The sequence below is a fragment of the Triturus cristatus genome, chromosome 4_1 (assembly GCF_964204655.1).
Source record: "Triturus cristatus chromosome 4_1, aTriCri1.1, whole genome shotgun sequence".
Lineage (NCBI taxonomy): Eukaryota > Metazoa > Chordata > Amphibia > Caudata > Salamandridae > Triturus > Triturus cristatus.
This window is the reverse complement of record NC_140585.1, coordinates 503,378,362-503,392,573: the sequence shown is the minus strand read 5'-3', so window position 1 is coordinate 503,392,573 and position 14,212 is coordinate 503,378,362. Positions and strand designations below refer to the sequence as shown.

Sequence of the window (14,212 nt, the reverse complement as noted above, 5' to 3'; positions counted from 1 at the left end):
AGTAAATCTGAGAAGAATACACTTTAAAATGTGTTTTACAGCTGCCTTAATGACCGATAAATAAAGACAAGCCAGGTTAAAAATTAATATATAGGATTGGACCGAATTCCTTCGCTCGCTGGGTGCTCGTGCTATTCTTGTTATATTATTTTTATTCTGCTACCGTTGAGGAGCGAACTTGAAGAGCAAACCGTTCAATAACAGCTTAGTAAATAATGGAATGGCAATGTTAGTATCAATGTGAGGCGGAAGTGTTTCTGTTCCAAAAGGGCGGCCACAGTAGAAGAGCAAATACAGAAAAGGCGGTGTCCGTCTTCTGTCTTTACCACTGCCTCCTCCTCTGTAGGTGTGCGTCATCAGTGAGCGGGCGAAGAGGCCTCCGCCTCCCACTACTAGATTCGGGTGCTTATGTTACGGGCGCCACTTGTAGGGTGAGTGTTGACTTTTTTTATTTTTATTGTATACCTGGCCCGTTCCTCTGGTGTTCCTTTGTTGCCTTTTTCTTTTATGCATTCCTTCTGCAGTGCAGGGTGACTGCAGTGCAGGGTGACTGCAGAAGGTCAGTAACTTGGCCGAAGGGTCAATCAAAATACAGTTTGACGTACCAAACCTAAAGCGTTCACTTAAATGAAACTTGACACATGCTCACCTTCGCAAGTATTATTTTTTTCTATATGCATCTTCCACGGCGCGTATTAAGGTTTTGCAACACTGATCCTCTGGTTGCACAAGACAGTGTTTTTAGCGTCCTACTATTAATTTGTCATCTTTGTCCAGCTGGAATTTAGTTCAAACATTTTTATGCACAATTGTCATAATCGTACATTTCAAATACAATGAGCTCATCTATAAAGTCGGGTTAGCAGTGTTCGACAGAGTAGAAGTCCAGGAGATAAAATGCACAGATGTACAGCGAAGTCCGTGTGTACAATAAACAGAGCATACAAACAGCACTTAATATCGCACCCACAGGTTCGCACTGATAATGGGCATCAATTAAATACCTCAGTAGTAACGAAAGTAGAAGCAACCTACACTACTGAAACCTGAAAAAAATCCAATGTGTATACACACATCTGTACAAGCCTACAAAGCCAAGATATCTCAATCCAGATGCAAGAGGCTAAAAGGGACATGATAATATGCAAAGAACATGTATCATAAGCAAACTCGTTCTAAACACAAAGATACAACATTAGTTAGCTACTTTGGGGAAAATACTGTAAATGCATAGCCAACCCAATGCTGAGTACCCAACAGGACTCTAGGCTGTTTTACCAGCAGACACACACAAAACCACACACATAAGTTGAAGTACAAAAAGTGCACTATAACACAGTCTAACTAGTAACAGAGATCTATAGCTCTTCTTACAAAAAACTCAGTGCCCACCGACCACCACAATTACCTGCCTCGCCAAAAACAGAAGCACCGGAGCTGCTAGGTGACACTCCTGGAAGGAACTCCCATACAACTGTGGAATGACAATAGGAGTGAACACACAGTATCAGTGCAATGTGTACAGATATACTGATTAGCAATGCGTGCCACAACTGCCTTTGGCTCATTATAGTAACCATGCTGTAAAAACCTCCACCTCCCACACTAAACTTCGCAAAAGTTTGACCCAGGGCTGGGCACCACGTTTGAAACCAAATGTAACAAGCATTGGCATAGCCAATAGGTCTCGCCTTTGGGACCTTATAAGTGTTTAGCCATGCAACAGTTGCATAACTAAACACTTATAAGGTCCCAAAAGCGAGACCTATTGGCTATGCCAATGCTTGTTTTAACTGCTGCAATTTATTGAAGCCTCACGGAGAACATCAAAGCGGCCATGCGGCCGCGAAAGTGATCGCGATCAAGTATCAAAGCGGCCGTGCAGCCGCTAAAGTGAAAGTAATCGCGGGAAAGCGCGACGCACACGCCCGCGCACATGCACTGTATGTCTAGGCTGGCCTGGTAGCACTTTTTGGAGCCCTCACAAAATTTCTCGCCAGCCCAGCGCATGCGCTGGGTCAGGCGAGACCTAAAAATCAATTGCCAAATGATTACAAACTCGTCCGCATGCTCCACAATGTATGCACCTTCACCAATACACCTCTAGAGAACTCGTATTGTAAATTTACCTTACATGGAAGACAGCTCTCAAGAAGCAAACATCTGCACATGACTGAACAGCTTCTATTTGCACCCAAACACCACCCTCCCCTAGGCCTTATCACCTGTACTTCACTGCCACCACTGTATGCTGTTTCCTTCTGATTTACTTAGCTAAAAAAAAAGTTACCTTTCTTATATATTCCTGTTTAAAGTTCATTATAACGCTCACAAGTATATGTCACAGTCAGTTTATGTGCAAACCTTCATTTGAATATCCACAAGACATCTTCGGGGTTTAACTCCGCTGTTGCTACAAACGTTTTGGTTTACATGGTTCGGTTAAGTAGTTCTGAGCTTGGTTTTAGAGTCATGAAGGCTGAATACGTTAGCCTGTGTATTATGTGACCTCTAGTTCGCCTAATGCAAATACATAAATAAACATGCATATCTGTAGCTAGATGCATTTTTCCTAACTAGCTTTTTTCTTTGTATTTTTCATATGCAGTGTGATCTTGTGTGGTTTCATAGTTTATTTATTGCGACTGGTATAGCCACGTTTGTTGGAATTATAATTTAATCAGTGTGGTCATTAGCTTGCATGACCATACAGTTGATATTGGATGTTTCTCTAACAGATATTGGGCGTTGGAGGCTGTGAGACGAGGGTCTTGTATAATAAGCAATATAGCCTCCAAGAAATTGCAAGTATGCATATTAGTAAGCAGACTACTTGTACGTTTGTGGTCATAGCTGCACTCTGATTTTGCCATTTAGCCATATGTGGCCATTGGTGTTAATGTGCAGTTTAATATACAATACTACCATGGTCGCTGTAAAGATACCAATCCACAACACGAAATACCATTCCACATAATTACACCCCATAACACATAAACCCACTGCCCATTATCCACTTACTACCACATAATTACTATCGACATAATTCCACAGCACACCATGGCACATAATTCTACTACACACTGCACAATTCCACGCCACACAATTCCACAATTAACTAATCCAATGCAACCCACATAATTCCACTACACACCACATACATACACCCCGTAACACATAGGTAAAAGACATTGCCATTTACAATGCCAATAGCTCTACTCCAGTAAATACGAGACCTATTGCATTTTCAATGCTTCTTTGTCCTAGTTCTGTGTCTGTGAAAGAGCTTCCTGCTGCGTGTACAGCGCCGACGCCTAGTAAGCCTTTAAAAGCGAAAGTACAAAGGATTTTTTTTCCCGAAGCAGGTACTCCACCCAGCTCCTTCCATTCCTTTCTGAATTATTTTCATTCATCCGTGTCAGACTCTGCCTCGATCTGGCGCCATCCATCACAAGTACAGAGAGCTACAACAGAGAACACGATTCCGGAGTTCTCATTTGGGGCTACAGGATAGACACCTTTCCAAGAGACGCCTGGATGTGATACTAAATTGTCTTTATTCAATTTTAGGTCTCGCTGAGACAGCGAAAGCTGTCTCTTTGAGACATTTTGTAAGTGGGCTTTCAAAAGTGCTACCCACATGGTTTTGCTGGCCTAGGGCTTGAGTGCACGATGACGTGCACAGCTGCTCCTTGCATTCCCCCCTCCCTTCTCACCCAGCCCTTTGATGCTCTGCTCGATTACTTTCAATTTCGCCGCTTTGACCCTTGCATTCCCCCCTCCCTTCTCACCCAGCCCTTTGATGCTCTGCTCGATTACTTTCACTTTCATTCCCCCCTCCCTTCTCACCCAGCCCTTTGATGCTCTGCTCAATTCCTTTTCACTGTCCTTAAATCCCTTTGTAAGTCCATCTTGTTTGGGTCACCTTTGCTTCACTAGACCCATCTTTCCCGACTAGGAACCGGTTATTTTTGTCCACTCCCTTTAATTTACTTTAATAATAAACTCTCGCCTTAAGTGAAGCAATTGACTTTTAAATGTCGTCGTAATCTTACAGCCTTGTTCTCAAACAAGAAAACTCCTCTCCTTCCACACGTTTCCCATTTGTCCATCTTTTCTTCTGCAGTAGTTGATAACATTGTGGCCATGTTTTAACCAAAGCATCAGGTTTCTGCAATTTTGTAACGACGTGGTGATGCACATACTTTCTGTATGTTGTACATTCCGCTGCCCCTAATGTGTCCGAGGTTTGTGAGCTGTGATGCATGCTAGCGCGATCCCACGCCATGCGCCTCTTCAGCCCTCCTAAAATATACCATCCTCACTCTCCAGGTTAGAATTCGACACTTGAAAAACAAACGTGTAGCAACGATCTTCTATTAATAATGCTATAATGGCAGCGCTTCTATGCATTCCATCGTAAATGTTCTTTGGAAAGTATTTTTATTTTATCATTTTGCAGTGGTTCCGGTAGGTCGGCAGTCATTGATTCCTTGTTTGTGTACCTTTGCCCAGGGGCGTTTCTTCAATTGGTGCAGCAGGTGCAGTGGCACCAGGGCCCACGAACGCTGATAATTCGTGTATTTAATATAACTGTAGCATATTGAGGAGGTTGGGGGGTCATTTACTTACTTGCCCTGGGGTCCATGACACTGAATAGGCTGGTGTTTCGCCACGTAATTTCATTGGTCAGTGTTTAGCATTCGAGGTTGTACTCCTGAGTGACGTGACATAGAATGTAAGATTGATTGTGCCAGGGCATGAAAAGGAAATGCTGCTCAGGGCGCCAATTGTATAAGGCGTCTAGACCTCACATATGCTCTTCCCTCTATGTTTTTCTCTCTGGTCTCACATGTGCTATTCCCTCTCTATTTTTCTCTCTTTCCTCACACATGCTATTCCCTCTGTATTTGTCTCTCTTCCCTCACATGTACTCTTCCCTCTGTATTTTTTTCTCTGCCCTCGCATGTGTTCTTCTCTCTATATTTTTCTCTCTGCTCTCACATGCTCTCTTCCCTCTATGTTTTTATCTCCGGTCTAACATGCGCCCTACCCTCTGTATTTTTTTCGCTTTGCTCTCACATGAGCTCTTCCCTCTCTATTTTTCTCTCCTCCCTCACATGGACTCTTCCCTCTGTATTTTCTCTCTGCCCTCGCGTGCTTTTCCCTCTGTATTTTTCTCTCTGCCCTCACATACTCTTCCCTGTATGTTTTCCTCTTTGCCCTCAAGTGCACTCTTCCCTCTGATCACATGCATACACAACTATGCACACATACAAACACACACATGCATTTACACACACATATGAACATATACAAACACACACAGACATGCATAAACATATGCATATACATGCACACCAACACACCAACCCCACATACACATATAAACAAGCACGCACACCAACATACTCAAACACATATACATACACACAAACATGCATACACAGACATAGGTATACACACAAACATATGTGTACACATCCATGAAGACAAATGAACACAATGACACACCCATACTTGCACACCAACACACACATGCATACACAAACATATACACATACAAACACACACACACATGCATACACACGCAGATATATACATATAGACACACACACTATGCACACACACGCATCTCCCGTACTGTCTCAGGGGAAGAGTCGGTGTCAGCTGTCTCCTAGAGGGAGATCGTGCATGAGACAATAAGACTCAGAAACATGTGACGGTGGGGAGAGACAGACATGCCTCCCTTTAATTGTGGTGTTGCAAGATGGGGACTATCTTCTGCCACTGGTGCATTCAGATAAGCGGCAGGAAGTTCGTCGGACACATGCACTGGTTTCAATTTCGAGAAAGTGGGGTGAACGTTTCACAGATCGGGAGTGTGTGTCAACACATGTTTCTCCTTCACGGCAAGGCCAATCAGTACGTTTTGTTTAACCGTGTGGTCGGGGAACTACCTTTACAACGCAACTTTTACAACGCTATGCTATTACAACGCATTTTTTACAACGCAAAAGCTTTTACAACGCATGCTTTTACAACGCATGCTATTATATGGTAAGTACTTTTACAACGCATATACCATTACAACGCATTCTTTGAAAATGCCTTTACAACGCATGCATTTACAACGCATGCATTTACAACGCATGATATTATATGGTAAGTACTTTTACAACGCATATACTATTACAACGCATTTTTTAATTTTGGAATTTTAACTTAAATAAATATATATCGTATAATTAAATGTTTTTTATAAAAATATAAATTTAAAACAAGTGAGTAGTTTTACAAAATATTAATACTTGAGTATTTTTCTAATATAAAAGAGTATTTTTTAAGTTAATTTAATGCTTGGGTATTTTTAAAAAAAGAAAGAGTATATTTTAATTTAAATTTAAAAATATAAGTGTGAGTAGTTTAACTAAATATTAATACTTGAGTATTTTTCTAATGTAAAAGAGTATTTTTTAAGTTAAATTAATACTTGAGTATTTTTCAAAATAGAAAGAGTATATTTTATTATAAAATTAAAAATATAAGTGTGAGTAGTTTAACAAAATATTAGTACTTGAGTTTTTTTCAAATATAAAAGAGTATTAATATTAATAATAAAAGAATTGTATTTTGAGGAATTAATAAATGAGTAATTTTATTTAAAATTAAATATGTAAATAAAATTTAAAAAAGGATTATTATTAAATATTAATACTAGACCAATTATTTAAAATTAATAACAGTTAATTAAAGAAAAAATTAGTATTAAGAAAGATTAATACTAGAGTATTTTTAAGTTACTTATATAAAGTTTAATGTTTGTCTAAAAAAAGGAAGAGTACTTTTGGAGTATTATATTTAAAAATTAGAGAAATGTAAAAAAAAAAAATATATATTATTAAAATTAAAAGAGTAATCAGAAATGAATTTCAGAAATAATAATACCTTAAGAAAAAATCCCAGGAAAAAAATAACTTACTTGAAAAAAAAATTCCCATGCTTTTACATTGAAGTCTATGAGATAATTTGTCCTTCATTTATTTTGGCAGCTTCAGAATATACAACCCGCGGAACAAGAAAAGAAGAATCAGAAAGAGAAGAAAGAGCAAGTTTTGAAGGAAAAAGACAATAGAGTCGAGGTAAGGAACACATTTAGTAAATTTACAATAAAAAAGTTACATTTTTAATGAATAAATTACAATTTAAAAAATAATGACAGTAAACAAATAATGTTTTCAAAATATTTATTTATTGAAAAATCCATAAAAAATAAACCATATTTTTATTTAATTTTGCAAAGCAAGTAACAATTTTTAGAAAACATATAAATATTTTATTAACATTTTTAAACATTTATTTACAGATTAGTTAAATAAAGTAGTCCGTTATAAATATTGATGCACGCGATGACGTAATGACGTGAGCGTCGACGTAATGCGCCATTTTGAAGAGCATCGGAGGAGGAAGCAGCAGGAAGCTGATCTGCGTCCAGGTAGGAAATATTTTCACTTTAAAATATATATTAAACCTTTAATAGTGATACATATATAGTGAGGAAAGAATAAGGAGAGGTTGCGGGAAAACTAATTGATGTTTTAAATGTTTTTAAACATGTCCACAATAATGTCATTAATGCATGCCTATGTCGGGTCGCGAAAAGTTATTTGTTTATTTAAAAAATGTATGTAACTGTTTAAAAATTAAAAGTTACTGTTCACAAAGTTTATTTCTTTACTTCGGAACTAAAAAAAGTGATTTTGATCTTCATTTCTAAGTGAAAAAAAATAGCGTACTCGTAAATTTTGGGAGATAATGATTGAATAAAAATTGGTGTTTATGCAGCAATGTGCATTTTGGATTATGGCTTGACATGTACAATTTAGATTGGTTTGAGTTTTGGTGATTTTTTAGGTCGGAAATAAAAAAGGAAGTTTTCTGTAATTATATTAATGGCGTACGGATGTAGAAAAATTGGTCAAATACTATGGGAAAGTAAATTTGTTGACATTGGTAGTTGTGCTAGAAATGAAGATTTTGAAAAAAAAAAAAAAACCCGACTTGGTTGTTTGAAAAATTTTTTAGAAAATACATTGTATGCCAATTGTAATTTGAATTTTTTTTAAATTTGAAGCAAAGCAGGAAAGTAAGTAAAAAAAGAATTTAGAAAGAAAGAATGTTAGAAAGATTTTCCAGGTAGTCTATAGCCACGCACAACGAAAATTGTTGTACAATAGCCAATAGTCTCTCAGACATTTCCCTTGTTTTGACTGTTACTCGTGGGTTTAGACTACCTGCGAGTGTTTGGGCTATTCTCATTTCTTGAAAACTTTGCTCCTTCTTCAAAGTTTCCAAAAAAGAGTAGAAGTTTGGATGAGGTTTGCCAATTGTGTGGTTGAAGGAGTTATGCCATCCCTCAATGGCATTGTTTGTTTTTGCTTCTCCCTCTAAACAACTCGTGTAGCAGTTCCACCACTCCACATGGAATCGTGGCTTCCTCCTGCGACCCGATCTGCTTAGGTGTCCAATCCATGTGTCCTCGAAATAATTTAGAATGGGTGCCAATTTTTCTTCGTTACTCGTGTAATAAACAGATTCTATAATTGCAGTGTAGTACTCGTCCACACTATCGGGAGCAACAAAACAAAGTGCAGTTAATTTTTTTAGTTCAAATTGCAGTTTGCTATCACGAGAATATTCTGCAACTAGGGATGTTTTTTGTAATTTACGCCAAAATGCCTGGGAAAAATGAAAAAAACATCCCTGAATTTGGGTATCCGTGTACGTTTTAGTGATCACATTGATCATGCTCAATTCAAAATCAATAATTATTTTCCGAGGACTTTGAGATGTTTTACTTTTAATCACTGATAAAAGTTCAGTGTATGTTGCAGAAGTCTTATCAGGTAGCAAACTGTATACTAAGGGAATTACACTATTGTTAATTTTGGCATGTATAGTGTAAATTTGAGTGAAAGGATGGGGTGTACTTTTAAACGTCCCATCCATCATCCAAATTTCACTACTTTCTAACTTAGCAAGGTTACGTGGGGTACTAAAAATGAGAATTCGTTTCTGAGGGTTTTCGTTGTCATGCAGAAGGAAAGGTTCATCAGAAAAAGAAATAGAAAGATCATGTGGAATTCTAATGTCAGAGAAAGAATGTGGTGCAGATAATTGAATGTTACTTGCCTGCTTTTGTCTTTGAATAATTCTTCTCAAATTAGGAATTATAGGCATGTTACTAGCAACATGACTGGGGACATGCTGTGCAACCTCTCTTAAAATGGATCCTGTAGAATCATTGGAGGTGCTTGCAATAGCTTTCATTTCGTTCACAGTTTCTCTAATTTCTACCTCCATTGCAGAGGCAGAGTGGTTATGTTCTGTGGTTTTCACAACTAAATTATCAACAGTAACCGCTCTGCCACTGCAACGGGTAGTGTAGTATTGCACACACCTCCAATGATTTCTAGTTAAACTTATTCTTTCCTTACTATATATGTATCCTCCATGGTTTAATAAATTTTTGCCCTTCCTGGATTTAACATACTTTGCAGCTTCCAGACTAGACATTATCTGAAAAGAGAAGAGAAGAAAAACAAATTAGTCTGAAAAATTAAATGAAATACCTAAAATATAACAGTTACACCATCCAACACTTTCCCTACTGCTGCACCTTCCTGGAGTTGGAATAGTAAATTGCACCCCTACACCATCCAACACTTTCCCTACTGCTGCACCTTCCTGGAGTTGGAATAGTAAATTGCACCCCTACACCATCCAACACTTTCCCTACTGCTGCACCTTCCTGGAGTTGGAATAGTAAATTGCACCCCTACACCATCCAACACTTTCCCTACTGCTGCACCTTCCTGGAGTTGGAATAGTAAATTGCACCCCTACACCATCCAACACTTTCCCTACTGCTGCACCTTCCTGGAGTTGGAATAGTAAATTACACCCCTACACCATCCAACACTTTCCCTACTGCTGCACCTTCCTGGAGTTGGAATAGTAAATTGCACCCCTACACCATCCAACACTTTCCCTACTGCTGCACCTTCCAGGAGTTGGAATAGTAAATTGCACCCCTACACCATCCAACACTTTCCCTACTGATGCACCTTCCTGGAGTTGGAATAGTAAATTGCACCCCTACACCATCCAACACTTTCCCTACTGCTGCACCTTCCTGGAGTTGGAATAGTAAATTGCACCCCTACACCATCCAACACTTTCCCTACTGATGCACCTTCCTGGAGTTGGAATAGTAAATTGCACCCCTACACCATCCAACACTTTCCCTACTGATGCACCTTCCTGGAGTTGGAATAGTAAATTGCACCCCTACACCATCCAACACTTTCCCTACTGATGCACCTTCCTGGAGTTGGAATAGTAAATTGCACCCCTACACCATCCAACACTTTCCCTACTGATGCACCTTCCTGGAGTTACAATAGTAAATTGCACCCCTACACCATCCAACACTTTCCCTACTGCTGCACCTTCCTGGAGTTGGAATAGTAAATTGCACCCCTACACCATCCAACACTTTCCCTACTGATGCACCTTCCTGGAGTTGGAATAGTAAATTGCACCCCTACACCATCCAACACTTTCCCTACTGATGCACCTTCCTGGAGTTACAATAGTAAATTGCACCCCTACACCATCCAACACTTTCCCTACTGCTGCACCTTCCTGGAGTTGGAATAGTAAATTGCACCCCTACACCATCCAACACTTTCCCTACTGCTGCACCTTATAATGTTGTGTAAAAATACCTTGTTTTTTTGAAATTGGTTTTCTTGGTGAGTCTTCTTAAGTGGGGATGGCCTGTAGGCTGGAGTAGACACTTATGTGTTGATTTCAATGGTAAAACAAAAACAATTGTCTGCAAAAGTGATAAAAGGAAAAAATGAGAAAACTGAACGTTGTAGAGATATGCAAATTTACAATAACTTTTTGCAAAAATTAAATCCATTTTAATATATAGTACATAACACTTTCCCTACTGTTGCACCTTCCTGGAGTTGGAATAGTAAATTGCACCCCTACACCATCCAACACTTTCCCTACTGATGCACCTTCCTGGAGTTGGAATAGTAAATTGCACCCCTACACCATCCAACACTTTCCCTACTGATGCACCTTCCTGGAGTTACAATAGTAAATTGCACCCCTACACCATCCAACACTTTCCCTACTGTTGCACCTTCCTGGAGTTGGAATAGTAAATTACACCCCTACACCATCCAACACTTTCCCTACTGATGCACCTTCCTGGAGTTCTGAAAAGAAATTCTTCAAACTGCAACTGTTTTTCTAATTATTTTGGGTTTTATTTACATTAACAATTAAATGGTTATTCTAACATATTGAAGGTTTAAAAACAATGCTGTATAACAATACCTTGTTTTTTTAAAATTGCTTTTCTTGGTGAGGCTTGTAAAGTTGAATTGGCCTGTTGGCTGCAGTTGTAACGTATGTGATGGAAAGAATCTTTCAGGAACGAAAAAAACAATTGTCTTTGGAAAAAAAAGAGGAAAAAAAAACTTAACGTTGTTTTAAAATGTAAATTCAGATTATCTTTTCGAAATTTTGACATAGAATATAACTAATGCTACATAACACTTTCCTAAGCACTGCATCTTCCTGGAGTTAAAATAGAGAAATTTACCCCTACACCATCCAACACTTTCCCTACTGCTGCACCTTCCTGGAGTTGGAATAGTAAATTGTACCCCTACACTATCCATCAGTTATCCTATTTCTGCACTTTAGTCGAGTAACAATAGCAAAAGGAATGACTATTAAATTGTGGAAATTATAATACTCATAATGTAAAATACCTTTTTCAGTTGTTGTTTGTTCTCGTGCCTTTAAGGTAATGCTTGCTGCAGGATATAGTTATTTTTTTGTAACCGATTTACTCTGGAAAAAAAAAAAAGTTAAAAAAATTAATGTTACTTTGCCAACGTTGGTTAAAAAAAAAACCATTTTTGAAAATTATGATATTTGTCAAATGAGTATGAGTAACAATTGGTTAAGCAAAACATAATACACATTGAATGCATTTTAAAATAAGAGTAATAATGGATACACCTACACTATCACTCAATTACTCTACCGCTGAACATTCTGGGACATAGAATACTAATAGTTACCTCAGTAACTTGAAACGCTTTTTCACATGTAGTACCTAACTGAAGTCCTATTAGTAATTGTTACCCCTGCACCATGGTATAATTTCGTTTATGATGTAGTGTGTTTGAGGGGAAAAAAAAGTTACCTTTGCAATACAACACTTTTGCTAATGCTAAAAATATATTTTTAAAGTAAAATAATTTAAATTAAATTACATTTACCTTCACAATCGTAAAGGTGAGTCGATTCCTTTGAGGTGATGCAAAAATAGGTACACCAATTCTTGATTCTCAATATTTAGCAAGTTTCTGTTTTAGGAAAAGAAAGTAGTTGTTTTAAGTTGGTATATATTTTTAGTGATAACAAATTAGAAACAGTACATTTTAAAAGTTAATATTAAAAATTTAAAAATATATTTTGTATGGAAAGCAGACATATTTTACGCAAAACCATGGTATAAAAATATTTTACTGACTTACTAGTAGTTGTCTACTAATAATGCTTTTCCGAAGGAATTCAGTGCTCTCTCTGAGGAGGTCGCAGTGGAGGTGACAGAGGGTCAGGTTTTGACGTCTGGTCTCTCTGGTAGTTGATAATCAACTGATTGCAAAATGGTGTCTTCCTGGTATTTATAAGTTTTACTCTGTGTCACTATTAATTCTTTTTAAAACTGCGTTCGTTGTGTTTTTTTTTATACTTTATTTTACTGTGGAAAATGATAATTTAAAAATGCATTTTAAAATGTATCGTTTTCATTCATTTGCTCCGTTTTGGCATCCATTTTGGAACATGTCTTTTGGTATTGTTTTCATAGAAAGTGTTGTAGGACAAGTTTTACAAGTGAGATGGTTAAAATGGCGCCTATGTGTATGTGTCTTCTGTTTTACTCTGTTTACTTACTTTCCGATGTAATCATGATAAAAATGTGTAAGCACTGTTGTTAAATCTTCTTTCAAATGTGTGAAAACGGAATTTTATGGGGGATCTTGAGCATGAATTTTAATACTCGAGTATTAATTTTAATACTCGAGTATTAATTTGGTAATGCATTTCAGTAGATTTACGCTCAGTTTTTCTCCACATTTTAATACACTTCCCCACCCTAAAACCCCTAATTTCCCTGCATCCCGTGCCAGATTTTATTGTACTTTTAAATAAAAAAAAAAAAAATTCGCGTTGTAATGGTATGCGTTGTAATAGATTTCGTTGTAACAGCACTTTTCAGTATTTTAATAGGTTTTGCGTTGTAAAAGTATTCGTTGTAAAGTAATGCGTTGTAGTAGTACTTGCGTTGTAAAAAATGCGTTGTAATGGTATGCGTTGTAATAGTATGCGTTGTAACGTCATACATCCGTGTGGTCATGAATCCTTTAATTGCATAAGTGAGCGGGTATGGATGTAAACAAAAATGTAACACTAATACCACATTTTCTGTCACTCTTGTGAACAGGTTTGCTGTGAATGTATGAATGAGAATGGCATTTTAGAATACGTTGCATGGAAAAGGGTCAACATGGTGTATACGTGTTTTTGGGTGTTTTTAAAAAAAAAAATTTTTTATTGCATGGTTAACGTCATGATATACCGGATTCGGATGCTTCATTGCAGATCAGTTGTTTGGCCCGTGGTTATTTACGAGTTTGGAAAATACTTTTGTATTGTTTCGATTCTTTTTGTCTCTGCCCTATCTATTGGCTGCGTCCTTACTCTCTCCCATCTTCTCTCTCCACCTCTTTGCTACATGTTCTCTCGTAATGTTTTCATTTTCCCCAACTCTCTGTCCCTTCTCTCCTCTTTCTCTCCCCACCTGTCCCTTCTCTAACCCCACTCCTCTTCCTCTGCCCGCCCCCCCATCCCTCTCTCTCTCGTAGTACTGCAGCATAGGCAGCACCAGGTCTCTGATGCCTTCTCAGTGTTGGCCCTGGGGGTGGAGGAGGTAAGTCAGCCCCCCAAGTGAATCCCATTATCAACAGATAGTGAACCTCTATTTACCAACAAGTACGGAGCGGTCTCGGGTGACGGCTGATGCGAACAGTGATCTGCTCTCGGCCCCGGCAGG

General features: G+C 38.0%; 1 protein-coding gene across 11 annotated transcripts in view; it reads left to right on the top strand.

Annotated features, from left to right (window-relative positions):
• The first annotated feature begins 338 nt into the window (after positions 1–338).
• The window catches only part of C2CD5 (C2 calcium dependent domain containing 5), an 875,314-nt gene continuing 861,440 nt past the window's right edge, over positions 339–14,212 (top strand). For all 11 annotated transcript variants that reach the window (XM_085652749.1, XM_085652748.1, XM_085652746.1 and 8 more), the window contains exon 1: positions 339–431. The gene's annotated coding sequence lies outside the window, so the exon portion shown is untranslated. The remainder of the gene's footprint in view (positions 432–14,212) is intronic.